General features: G+C 40.5%; 1 protein-coding gene across 3 annotated transcripts in view; it reads right to left on the reverse strand.

Annotated features, from left to right (window-relative positions):
* LOC116990479 overlaps positions 1-14,330 on the reverse strand; it is a 128,217-nt gene that overhangs the window by 84,928 nt on the left and 28,959 nt on the right. The gene's annotated exons all lie outside the window — the stretch shown is intronic.

The following is a 14,330-nucleotide window of genomic DNA, read 5'->3' on the forward strand; positions in this document are numbered from 1 at the left end:
GGGGCTTTCTGTCCGCCATTACATTTTATTTTGCTGATTTGCTCAAAATGAAATTATTATTTGCTATTTAAATCTCTTGTGCATTATTTTTAACTCTTCATAACCACAAATATCAAGAAGAGAAATGTAAACAATCAAATTAATTAAAAGTACTTGCACTGTCAAAATACATAACACTTCACTTACAACACCAACAGATTATGAAAATAACTGCAAAGGGACTTTCCGCAAAAGGTGAAATGAATGTTCCCAAAAAGCAAGTATATTGTGGTAAGGAAGACCAACCAGATTGCAATCTGTTGTTTTGATACAAGGGTGCACATGAAAAATGGAATTGATGGCTTTGTGGCCAGGTTTGCAGACGATGTGAATATAGGTGTACGGCCAAGTAGTCCAGAGGAAACGGAGTAGAAGGACTTGGACAGGTTGGGAGAGTGGGCAAAGAAATGGCAGATGGAATACAGCGTGTGGCAAAGTGTGCGTTTATGTGTTAGTAGAAATAAAGGTGTAGACGATTTTCTAAATGGGGAGAGGATTCCGAAATTGGAGGTGCAAAGGAGCTTGGGAGTGCTGGTGCAGATTCCCAAAAGTAAGGTGCAGGTGCAAACTGCAGGTGCTGAAATCTTGAGCAAAACACAAAGTGCTGTAGGAACTCAGCAGGCCTGGCAACATCTGTGAAGGGAATGGATAATCAGTTTGAAGCAGGGTCCCAACCTGAAACGTACTCTCCGAGTTTGCCTTGTACCCCAGCATGGTAAACCCAGGAACAGCACCGTGAAGAGCAAGAGTAAGCCCAGGTCCAAGATTCCAGCATCAACATAGAGAATAACACACCATAGCTTCAGGAACTTGGGAGTCGTAAGGTAGTAAACAAAGGTCTGTGAAATCTTTTGCCAGCCTAGTTTTGATGACAGATTGATTGGACTGATTGGCCGTCTCAAACTATGATCAAGCCTGACTGAGATTAGCTGTTCTAGCTATTTTGTTGCTCAGTCCATGTTACTTCTCATGTTTATCCCTTGCAAGAATCTGTTATTAATATATGACAATAAAAACATTCTAATAGCTATTTAAAAATTAATGATCCAACCTACATATAGGATTGTGCAAAATGAGTCCAACACATCTATTTTTGGGTTTCATTAAATTTCTCCTGTCTTTTAGTTAAATTGAGTAAAGCCCATTTGATAGTTTAGAGTGAAAATCTAGTGCCCAATGCATGAGTAGCCACTCAGACTAGGAAAGTTGCAAGGTTGGTTCCTCATCTTGATAAAAAATGTAATTTACATAATACTTTTAACACAGGAACACATCCCACGTATTTTGAAAATATTTTATCCAGGTACGGACTCAACATCTTCAAAAGTATGTAAATAATGCATTTCTTTCCATTGTGCATCACGGGATTTCTGCATCTTCTAAGATTTCACTTATTAAACCAAACTCCATCTTACTCCAAGTCTTTTGTTTTAATTATTCATTTTTGTGGATCTGGATGTCGCTCGCAAGGTCAATGGTTGCCCTCGAGAAGTGTTGGTGAGCCACCTTCTTCAAAATGCTGCAGTTCTTCTCACAAAGGAATTCTCGCAATACTTTTCTTGGTGGGGAGTTCAGGATTTAGCTCCAATGATGATGAAGAGACAGTGATATATTTCCAAGTCAGGATGGTGTGTATATTGGAAGGAAACATAGATACTGAGTTTGTAGGTAACTGAGCCCTTGACCTACTTGACTTTAGATGCTACATGCTAAGTGCTAATGAGGTAGCCCAGGCAAGTAACTGTATGGTATTTTCCAGATTGGACACGCTGTAGTCACTGGTGGATGGAATGAACGTTTAGGATGTTTGTTGCAGTACCAATCAAATTTTATCTAGAATGCAGTACGGCATTTTCAGGACAGTTGGATCCAGGCAAGTGGAGAACATTCCATCATACTCTTGAAATGTATATTGGTAAAGTCTCTGGGATTTCAGTACTACAGAACACACAGCCTTCAACCTGCTTTTGTAGCCACAGTGTAATGTAATTGGTACAGTTCATCCATCCAGAGTTTGGATGAAGTTGTCCCCCCCCCCCATCCCATCCCATCTGCATGCCAGAATGAGAGGACTTTAGTGTACCCTTATCTGCCTTTATACTCCAGATGGAGGAATTCTGCAGACTCCCATCCAGAGTATGAGCTGTGCATTTACTACCTTTGGTCTTCGTTCAAGTGTTGATCAATACAAGGAGCAAACATTAATTAGCCAATCGTGAACACTTGGAGTTGCTTTCTATGCCCATGTTTGAATTGATCCCAGTCTTCATGTGGTCTGGAGTCAATGCTGAGGACTCCCTGAGCTAGTCAGCTGTGCTGCCCTTCTGATGGCTCTGTCGAACAGTGGTACAGGATGTTCTTAGGAAGACTTCTGGCATGGTGCCATGTATAATAATGTGATGACAATCACATTCGCTGTTGGCTAGTCTGTGAAACAGCTCTCCCAATTTCAAGAAACGTCCCCATATGAGGAGAACTTCGTGTCTACCGAGCCAAGCAATTTTACAATGTCTGAATTTGATGTCCAGATCTGGTTTTATTCTTTCATTATTTCAATGTGACCCTTGTGATACAATTAATCAGCCTGCAAGACAAATTTAGAGGGCATTCAAGAGTCAACCATATTATATGACTCCAGATCCACTACTGACAAGACCTGAAATGCTGGAGTAATTCAGAGGGACAGGCAGCATCTCTGCAGTGGGTGATGCAATGGGTGACGTTTTGGGTCAAGACCCTTCTTCAGAGCCAAAATGTTACCCATTCCTTCTCTCCAGAAATGCTGCCTGTCCCACTGAGTTACTCCAGCATGTTGTGTCTATCTTCAGTGCAAACAAGCATCTGCAGTTCCTGCACAGACCAGACCTGGCCAGGACATGAGTGAACCAGTTGGTTTTTACGACAATCTAGTGTTATGGTCATCAGAATAATATTTGTTTTACTTTGAATTCCATATTATTAACTAAACTTGAATTCCGCAGTGGTCTTGTTGGATTTTATATTTCCATGTTTGGGCTTATAGTCCAGATCCCTGTATTACGTATAAAAAAATTAATTGCTGCACCACCACCCACGTATCCTATTAATTCTCATTAAACTAATTTTTTCTGTATCCTAGCTTAAACCATTTCAAAAGAAAAGATTGCCTACCTGTAAAATCTCAATTATAATTTTGGGGTCTTGCAAGATATACTTGCGAAAGCCATACTAGGTAATTGTCAAGTAAAAGTGAGTGTATTTTATCAATAAATAATTTTCTGTTAACTCCCCATGGAAATCCTGAGGGTGTGATCAGTGTCACAAGATAATCTTCAAGTATTTCTCTGCAGTATGAAGCAAATAGCAAGGCTGTTTGATAATTGAACATATAAACAGATTATACAAAAATATTTGCTGTGATTCCAAAACACTGTTTAAAGTTTACATTGAGAACATGTAACCCTTTATCTCAGTTCAATATGTGGTACATTTTATGCTCTCTTCTGTTTCAGTTCCTGATAACTGTTGCATATTTTACATAATTTGGAAATAAATTATCCTTATCTAATTACTGCAACAACCTCACATTTAATGCAAACACAAGGAAGCACTGCATATTAGAATGAAATTAGCACAACTTCATTTAATTCAGCACAAAGTTAAAGAGTTCAAGCAAAAAACTCCAAAGGCTTTGGCCGGAAAATGGAACAAATCAAAAACATTTCATTGATAGTTCTAAATGTTTATAGGACCTTAGTGATACAATGTTAATCTGGATAGACTTGCATATGCAACAAGATGAAGATAACCTAATTTATTTCACATGCAGTAAGTAACAAAGAAATGTTGGACATAACATCAAGAGAATGCCAATTAGGCTCCACCTCCATCCTCTTCTCCGCTACGTGATGACTGCGTTGGTGCTGCCTTCTACACCCATGCAGAACTCATCAATTTCATCAATCACTGCAAATCTCCATCTTCCTCTCAAATTCATGTGGACCATTTCTGACACCTCTCTCCCCTTTCTTGATCTGTCTCCATCTCAGGTAACAAATTATCCACTGATATCTACAACAAACCCATTGAATCTCACAGCTCCTTTATTCAACGTCAATCACACTAGTTGCTGTTCATCTTCGTACCAGTCCTTGTAACTTTCACTTGTTAGCCGCTAAGGACAGTGGAAGCATGCCCTGTGCTGCAGTATCTTCAGCAGTTAGGAGCAGATGGGAACCAACATACTAGACAATGTCCAGGCTGGGTTAACTTTAAACATTGAAGTGCTTGTTTATAAGATATTGTACACAGCAACATAACTTCCAATGCATAAATATATACACCTTAAATGAAAAATCAGGCGTGACAGCATACCATATTCCATCATTTTACTTGCTAGTGCTGTGGTGGGCCCCCCAGTATAAAATACTATGGGAATCCTCACAGTAATTTATGGACCATAGAGTGTTCACCAAAGCAGCAGGAATATGGATGTATTCTTCACTCCCTTTCCTCGAGACATTGTTTCCAAAGCACCATGTTATGCTCCATCTTACACTAAATGAAATTCAGAGGGCGACTTTCAGACATGCTACTCATGAGTCCACCACCAGGAGGTGTGAGAGAACTTTAGTTTTCCAGTGTTTTGTTTTTCACTGATACATTATATTTTTCTTGCTCTCTTCTTCCCTTTGCATTCCCCTTCTTCTGTTTACATGTCCTCCAGAGAGACCATCCAGAATTGAAAAATCTTCACTCCCCCACCCAGTCAGTATCATGTACCACATGTGCTATTCCGTCTTTCTTGGTCATCACAAACATTCCCTTTGTTCTCTCCATGCGTCCCACTACTCTTCAAATTATTTCTAGTGTATTTCTGATGAGCAGACATCAAACTGAAACTGTCTCTCTCCTCAGAAGCTGCTTGAGCTGCTGAATGTTTCCACCATTCTGCTTTCATTTCAGATTTCCAGCATCTGCAGTTTTTGATTTGCTTTTGGAGTGTGAGAACAAACCAATGCCACGGGGATTGACAATTTAAAACAGTGCACATTCTTTGGAAAGAATCTCATCATAAATATCCCAAAGATTTTCACATCAAAGGTCAGGGCCAGCATATTCTAGTAAGGAGAAGGGACATGGTTGGCAAGATAGGGAACGTGATGACGAGTGAAGATGTAAATCTGGTCAAAATGAAAAAAGGATGCATATTTAAGGTCAAGGAAGTTGAAATTAGTCATGGCTTTTGAGGAATATAAAGAAAGCAGGAAATAATTTAAGCAGGGAATTAGGAAGGCCAGTACGGGCCATGAAATGTCCTTGCAAATAGAATAAAAAAGAATCTGAAGACTTTTTCTATATGTATTAAAAACAAGAGGGTAACTAGGTAGAGGGAATTTCTGCTTGGAGCCAAAGGATGTAAGTGAGATACTAAACAAATACTTTTCATCGGTATTCACTAAGGAGAAGGACATGGAGAATAGTGGGATCAGTTTTGTGCATACTAATATGTTTGACCATTTGAGCCCGGAGAATAAGCCCCAGGGCCTGATGGGATCTATCCCAGTTTATCGAGAAAGACAAGAGAGGAGATTGCTAGAGCCTCGACACAGATCTTTGTATCCTCTCTAACCGCCAGCAAGGTCCCAGAGCCAATGTTGTTTATTTGCTTAAAAAGAGAAATAAGGATAATTCAAGAAACCATAGAATGGTGAGCCTCACATAAAGTGGTAGGAGTGGCACGAAACGTTGCCTATTTCCTTCGCTCCATAGATGCTGCCGCACCCGCTGAGTTTCTCCAGCAATTTTGTCGACGTCCAATGATGGAAAGTAGTTTTGACTTGACGCATGTTTGAAATACCCTCACATAAAATTGAGGAGGAGTGCGATTGGTAGAAATAAATATTTTATTGAATAGACAGCAAACAAACTGGCTGCAAAAGGTGTGATTTGTTGTAGTACCCAGAGTGAGAAGACTAATTCCGTAAGGTATCCTGTAAATCTGAAACAAACTCATATAACCTTTGCCAGTTATGGCATCATACTTAAAGCCACTGTATAATCTCATTCAAATTCCTGCCAAGGATTGCATTTACCAGATGGATGATCATGAACAGCAACAAGCCTCTACGCACACTGTAGGTTTTTATTTATTTCTTGACTGTTCTCAAAGCGGTCTGAAAAAGAGCAGCTCATACTGTGGCAGGCTTCAAGATGCCCTACCTTATTCTGTGCTATTACATTGTGTTCAGTCAACAAATACTCAATGCACAGAGATACATTCAAAAGAACGAAAATTATTTAAAAAAAAAGAAACACTGGACTAATAATCTGATCACTTTGGATACAGACCAATCTGTTTCTGAATTATAAAAAGCAGTTTGATGAATTATTGAGGAGACTTGTTCCACCAGGAAATCTGAAGTATCAACTTGTCCTCAAGGTGAACTCCCTCTATCTGAATTTTAGTTTAGACTAAAATATAAAATCTACTTTTATTGGTATTCCTTCTGACTTAGTGGGTATGGAAACTACTCATCGTACGAGAAAGCCACTTATGTTCATCCTGAATCCCTGGTCTCAGTTAGCTGATCTTAACTGGGACATGCAGCGGGAGTGCTACAATTAATACTGTATGTACTGTTTACGGTCAAACGTCTTTCACTTGTTTATTCAGCACAGGAAGGGTTAAACAGAGGATGCATATTAATCAACTGATTTCCATTCCCGTTTTTTCAACTGTTTCTGTTCACCTGATATTGCCTGATTGATCGGGGTTATAGCAGTAATACAGCCAACCAGACAGAAACAGGAACACTGCCCCAGTCATCATGATCTGCATCTTACTACCACTATCACTTACATAATTCTTTACTAGATAGAAAGCATGGTTGACAAATGCCAAGTGACAGTGAGCAAATTGAAATTATGGAAATATACATATGTACAAACATATAATTGATTGTTAAAATTGTTCTGTTGGAAAAGTGTTTTGCTTTATAGAATTACTGTGACTCATAACAGCCATTCACCTTTGTTAACAAATCATAAAAGTGATTCTTGTGAAAAAAAAACTGCATCTAAAGCTTATACAGCTAGTGTCTCTACAGAGATTATTGTGATAACCGATAACTTTAATAAAATGAGTGTGGACATTTTACAGCAAAAGAGTAAAGTGCATACACATAATTTCTCTTAGCTCTCTGTCAGTTTTTTTAGGTAACAATTGGGATATATTTAAGAAAGAATGAATACATTACTTGTTAATGGTAATTAGTTTCTCCTTCTGAGGCAGTCCTCAGGATTGAGACTGGCCTGTTTTTGTGGGGCACTGAAGTGACTGATGAGTCCAATGGAGGAAACATGGACTCTTTTAAAGATTGGCCTTGCAGGGTAGATATGAGACTTGAAGGGCTTCTATGTTCGCAATGTATGGACTTAAACTTCTCAAGACCTGCCCGAATGCTCCTTCTCAACTTCGAGTGGTTACATGCCAGACACTCCCAAGATTCAGTTCCAATGTCGCATTTTTCTTTCATGGAGGTTTGAGCTCATCCTAGAATCTTTTTCTTAATCTCCCTGTAAATCCATTTTAATTATTATTGTTTCAGAAGTCCTGTGTCAAGCATTTGAATTACGTGATCTGCTCAACGTAGGTAAATTAATATTGTGGGTCCTCTGTGCTAGAGATGTTGGTCTGGGAAATGGGGAGAGAGAGGGGGAGGAAGAGTGAGAGACACAATTTTAACACCCTTTTATTCACAGATTTTCAGAATTTTCCCTCAGATTTACAGACCGAGAAATGGCAAGGGAGCAGTCCATGAGGGTGAAATCCCTAACAAGTAGAGTCAGTTACTGACACCTTCATCAACAGCTCAATATCTGAAAATTACCCGCTAGATTCTGTTTGTGAGAGCAGTACTAGTAGTGATTCACTCTCATCCTGATAAACAAATCCAGAGCAAGATATGATTAAATATAATATAGATGGTAGGCCTGCTGATGAAAAGCATTGAAGTTTGGACCCCGAAAGCTTGAGAACAAACCTCATAAGAATGTAAATCGTGTGAACACAATCTCAAATCCAAATGAATTATAAAGTACAAATATCTGGAGGAATTTCAAATTTGCCATTCATGGAGTAGATACTGGAACTCATTCCCGTTTTTAATAAATTTCTTATTACTTGAGGACAAGCAAGTGAGTTCTTCACTCATTATTAAGTCAGAGTTAATCAAGTTATGTATTACATGCTGGTTTGTAGGAGCTAGCTTTGCATAAGGTTGGTGCTCCTTTTCTCCTGCTCCTAGAGAACAACAGTGGCTATACAGCATATGTATTTCAGAGGTGGCAAATGCTTTGGGAGGCTCTGAAGCCATGAAATGTGAATAAAGAGGAATTTGTAGATGCAGTGTATTTGGATTTCCAAAAGATATTCTGAGGGATAGGATATACAGGCATTTGGATGGGCAAGGGCTGATTAGGGATAGTCAGCATGGTTTTGTACGTGGGAGGTCATGTCTCACAAATAATATTGATTTTTGTGAAGACGTGACCAAAAAGGTTGATGAGGGCAGAGCTGTAGATGTTGTGTACATGCACTTCAGTAAGGCGTTCCACAAGGTTCCACATTGTAGGTTGCTCTGGAATCGCATGGGATCCAAGGAGAGATACCTGAAAGGATAGCAAATTGGCTCCATGGAAGGAAGCAGACAGAGGGTAATGGTGGAAGGTTGCTTCTCAGACTGGATGCCTGTGACTAGTGGTGTGCCTCAGGGTTCGGTGCTAGGCCCATTACTGTATGTCATCTACATCAATGATTTGGATGAGAACATACTGTACAGGGCAAGATTAGCATGTTTGCTGATGATACAAAAGTTAATGGTTTTGCAGATAGCGAAGATGGTTGTGAACGATTGCAGCAGGATCTGGGTCGATTGGCCAGGTAGGCAGAGGAATGGATGATGGAATTTAATACAGAGAAGTGTGAGGTGTTGCATTTTGGAATGTCGAAGGGCAGGACCTACACCATACATGGTAGGCTTCTGGGTAGTGTTGTAGAGCAGAGGGATCTAGGAGTACAGGTGCATGGTTCCTTGAAAGTCGAGTCGCGGGTAGATAAGGTGGTCAAAAAGGATTTTGGCACTTTGACCTTCATCAGTCAGAGTATTGAGTATAGAAGATGGGAGATCATGACACAGTTGTACAAGACATTGGTGAGACCGGATTTAGAATATTGTGCTCAGTTCTGGGCATCATGCTATAGGAAAGATATTGTTCAGCTTGAAAGGGTTCAGAAAATATTTACGAGGATGTTGCCAGGATTAGAGGGTGTGAGCTATAGGGAGAGGTTGAGCAGGCTGGGTCTCTATTCCATGGAGCACAGAGGGTGCGGGGAGATCTTATAGAGGTATACAAAATCATGACAGGAATAGATACGGTAGATGCACAGTCTTTTGCCCAGAGTAGGGGAATCAAGGATCAGAGGACATAGGTTCAAGGTGAAGGGGAAAAGATTTAATAGGAATCCGAGGGGTAACTTTTTCACACAAAGGGTGGTGAGTGCATGGACAAGGTGCCAGAAGAGATAGTTGAGGCTGGGATTATCCCATCATTTAAGAAACAGTTATACAGGTACATGGATAGGACAGGTTTGGAGGGATACGGACCAAGCGCCGGCAAGTGGGACTAGTGTAGCTGGGACATTGTTGGTCGGTGTGGGCGAGTTGGGCCTGTTTCTACACTGTATCACTCTATGACTCTATGAATCTAAGAGGAATTTGTAGATGCCATGTATTTAGATTCCAAAAGATATTTGAAAAGAACCCTCATAATAGGTTACTGCACAATATAAGATTACAAGGGAGTAGCTAACTGGTAGAAAACAGAGATGCAAGTAGAAAACAGAGACCCAGAGATACATGGGGTCATTTTCTGATTTATAATTATTATTTACGGAGTGCCACATGGACCAGTGCTGGGTCCTCAACTATGTACAATCCATTTTGATGACAGATGAAGGGACAGAATGTAATGTTGCCACATTGGCTAATGTTTCAAAATTAAGTAGGTTAGCAAGTGGGAGGAGGTCACAATGAGCCTGCAAAAGGGTCACAGATAGGTTAAACAAGTGGGCAAGAAGCTGGCAGATAAAATATAATATGGTAAAATGGAAGGTTTACACTGAATGAAAATAGAAATTATAATTAAAATAGTGTTTATCTTTAAAAAAGTGTAAGTACATTGGTATCATGGGTGCTAGTACATGAATAACAAAACATTAGCATGCAGATAAAGTAATTAAGAGGACTAGTTGAACATCAGTCTTTATTGCAAAAGGTATAGAGCAGTGGTTCCCAACTTTTTTAGTTCATGGCCCCCTTGGGCTCTTTAATTTTTCTGTGCCCCCCACCCTGACATTATTAGCGGAAAAAAGTGGCTCCCTTCACTGAACCTGTGGCCCCCCAAATCCCCAAATTTTTCTGTGCCCCTCCCCCTGAAATTTGCCATGGCCCCATATGGCCCCAGGTTGGGAATCACTGGTATAGAGTATAAGAGAGATTTTAAAGCAACATTACTAGGCACTAGTGAAACAGTACCCGGAATATTGCATGAATTCCTGGTCTACACATTTAAGGAAACATGTACTTTCTTTGGAAGTAGAGCAGAAATACTGGATTTGACTGTTGGGGCGAAGAGGAATGAAGAAAAGCTAAGCCATTTAGGCCTCAACTCATTGGAGTACAGACAACGAGAGAAGATCTTGAATGAGGGCATAGTATTAGAATAAGAGGGTAACTGACCGAGATGGGAAGAACTGTTCCTCGCAGAAAATCATGAACTTTTGGAATAATATATCCCAGATTGCCGCGGAAGCAGAACTATTAAATATATTTAAAATGGAGATTAACAAACCTTTAAACTACATGAGAATCGTGGGGATATGGGACAGGAGATATGGGAGGGACTGGGCAAGTGGTGTAGTTGCCAAGACCAGAGCAGCCATGATGTTAATGAATGGCAGTGGGATCAAGGGACCAAATTATCTCCAACTTCTGGTTCTTATCAAAAGGTTATTGCTATTTTTCTATTGATTAGTATTCAGTAATTTCACAGTGGAAAAATATACTTCTCAGTTGGCTTTCAAAATGCAGATAGTTTAATGGAGAGAAATTGTTTAAGGACTTGGTGAATTGGCTTCACTTAGCCATGGCGCAATTATATTTAGACTAGGATTGGTGGCAAAGGTCCAATTGGACCGAGTTCTCCCTGCAGCTCCTGGCTTGCTCATGAATCATACTGGGTGTAAACAGGCAGTTCTGCAATTCTGTCCAATGTCAAGTAACCTAAATGATGTAAATAAAGTCCAATCTCACTGAAGTGAGGCCGTGTGATTCAAATGCTGATTTCCTGAAATCTATCAACCACAAATCATCAACTGTAAATTACTATTGTGTGCAGTTCTGGTCGTCCCATTACAGGAAGTAGTGGAGTCTTTGGCGAGGGTGCAGAAGAGGTTTACCAGAATGCTGCCTGGAATAGCGAGTATTAGCTACAAGGGAGAGGTTGGACAAACTTGGATAGTTTTCTCTGGAATGCTGGAAGTTGAGGGAAGCCCTGATAGAAGAATATAAAATTATGAGAGGCAAAGATAGGATAGACGGTCAGGACTTTTTTCCCCAGGATGAAAATATCAAAGACTGGAGGGCATTAGTTTAAGGTGAGAGGAGCAAAGTTTAAAGAAGGCAAGGAGCAAGTTTGTTTCCCTACACAGAGAGTGGTGGGTGCCTGGAACATGCTGTCATGGGTGTTGGTGGAGGCAGATATGACAGTGGTTTTTAAGTGGGATTTAGATAGGCACATTGATGTGCAGGGAATGGAGGGATATCGATCTTGTGCAGGCACATGAGATTAGTTTATCTTGGTATCATGTTTGGCACAGTTCTGTGTTCTGTACTGTTCGATAATCAAGGTCCTAAAGATTTATTACGTCTTTGCACAGAATGACTGACTACAGTAATGGAGACAAACTTGAGGTACTCAATATGAGCAAAGTGGCTAAAAGGATCTCTCAAAGTATTGTAAACATTTGGAATAAAGATTTTTTCAATGGAAAATAAGAAATATTTGAAGCATGTCATATTGGGAGAAAATATTAGCACTAGGAATGTTTACAAATTGCATCATGAATGCAGTGGACAAAATTACATCCTTCTAAACTGTAACCTTCTATTCTACTGCGATTCCAAAGGATAGAAGCAGCAGAGGAACAAGTAAATTTGCAAAGCTGTATTACTGCTGCCAATTATTTTTAAACACATTTATAGGTCGTGGGGGCGCTGCAAGCCAGCAGTCTACCAGCAGCATGTTTGTTTTTTCTATATTTTTTTTTATTTATTTATTGTGTTTTAATGTATGTTTTTAATGTTTCTCGGTGTGTCTTGTGTGGGGGGTGGTGGGGGGGGGGGGGGGGGGGGGTAAGGGGGAAACCGTTTTGGTCGCCTCCTCCACGGAGTGGCAACTTTTTCCATGTCACCTCCCACGTGGCATAACATCGAGAATCGGTGTGGCCTTTCCCGGAGATGTGCCCTGGGCTTCGGCTGCGGGCGCAGCGCGGACTCTTGTCGCGGAGCAGGCAAGCCCTCGCCGGGGGTCGCCGGAGGGGTGCACTCCGTTCGCTAGCCCGCGGCAGCCTGAAGCCGCGATCTATGGAGTTCCAACTGGCGCAGTGTCCGCAGCCTGGGATCCCTCGTTGGGGACCCCGGAGGAGAAGAGTTCCCACCACCGGTCCGCGGCCAACTTCTACCGCGGGGACTTACCATCTGGAGCGGGATCCCTCGCCGGGGATCCCTGGAGAGGAGCTCCTACTGCTGGCCCTGCAGTCTGCGGTGCTTCTGGCTGTGGTGCAGACTTTAAATCTTCGACTGCCTGCCTGCGGCCTACACTATCTTGAAGCCGCGGTGTCCGGTGGAGAGGCACCAATTCAGGACTTATCTGGACTTACTCTGTACATCTGGACGCCCACAGCGGCGACTGTGGAGGGTTGAGGTCCCGACCACAGGGGAAAATGGATGAGGACTGCCCAAATTTTGTGCCTTCCACCACAGTGATAAATGCTATGGTGGATGTTTGTGTTAAATGTTAAATGTTTTTATTGTGTATTGTATGTTCTTTTTTATTGTACTGCACAATTCATTTCACTCGCACTTATGTGCAAGTGACGAATAAAACTTGATTGATTGATTGTATAATATGGAATGGTAATAATACCTGGAATAAATTGAAGATTCATTTCCTAGCATGTCGACCTTTACAATGTGTATATTGTGTAAAATCACAACCATACCTAAATCCAAAACAAGGCATGTCTGTCTACTTCAAGGAGCATCACTTTGCTTCATTCCAGTTTTACTGGATTCAGTCTCTAGATTTAGGTTTCTTTTATCAGATACAAACACAATGGTGTAATTATAACTATTGCAACCCAAGCACCTAAATTAGCTTTAGGCTTTTTCTAAAGTGTATAAACACGTTTCAAAGTAAAATACCAGAAACGCCAGTAATCTGAAAAGGAACAAGAAAGTGCAGGAATTAGCTAGCAGATCCAACAGCATTTATGTTGACCTGAAATGTTAATTCAGTTTCTATCTCCACAGTTGCTGTCTAACCTGTTAATTAATTCCAGCACAACCTGACACACTCTTAACGAATCAGCATTTAACCAGCTATTGAACTGTTGTGTAAAATGTTAAGATTAAATTGAGCAACGTTTTGTTTTTGGTTCTGGCTGTAAAAAAAAAGTTATATATTGGTGATTTTGAACGTGGTGTTGAGCATTTCTCATGAATTTGAAGCTGAGATGCATACAATGAAGGTGATCACATAATATCGTTAGATAGCAGTCCACGATTTTTCCAGTGATGAGAAAGCAGCGTACATATAGTTCCAAGTTATGCTTATATGTGCGCCGTACAGCCTTACTTGCTGCTCTTGTCCCAGATGGTAAAAGCACCAGGTAAGCTATTGGTAAATTAGATTTTGAAGTTCTGCTAAATTGTTGGTAGAGGAGGAAATCATCATCGGGGTGGATGAGACGTAATCAAAACTAGGCTGTTATGTCCTGAATGATGTCAAGCTTTCTGAACATTGCTATAACTGCACTTGTCCAGTATAGTGTAGAATATTCCATATATTCCCAAGTTATGCTTTATGGACAGTAAAAATGTGTTATGTATCTTGCTACAGAATGCTTAGCCTTTAATGTGCTCTTATAGCCAGAGTAATTATCTGTCTGGTCACGCAGCTTTAAAATC

Source organism: Amblyraja radiata, chromosome 31 (assembly GCF_010909765.2).
Source record: "Amblyraja radiata isolate CabotCenter1 chromosome 31, sAmbRad1.1.pri, whole genome shotgun sequence".
NCBI classification, from domain to species: Eukaryota; Metazoa; Chordata; class Chondrichthyes; order Rajiformes; family Rajidae; genus Amblyraja; species Amblyraja radiata.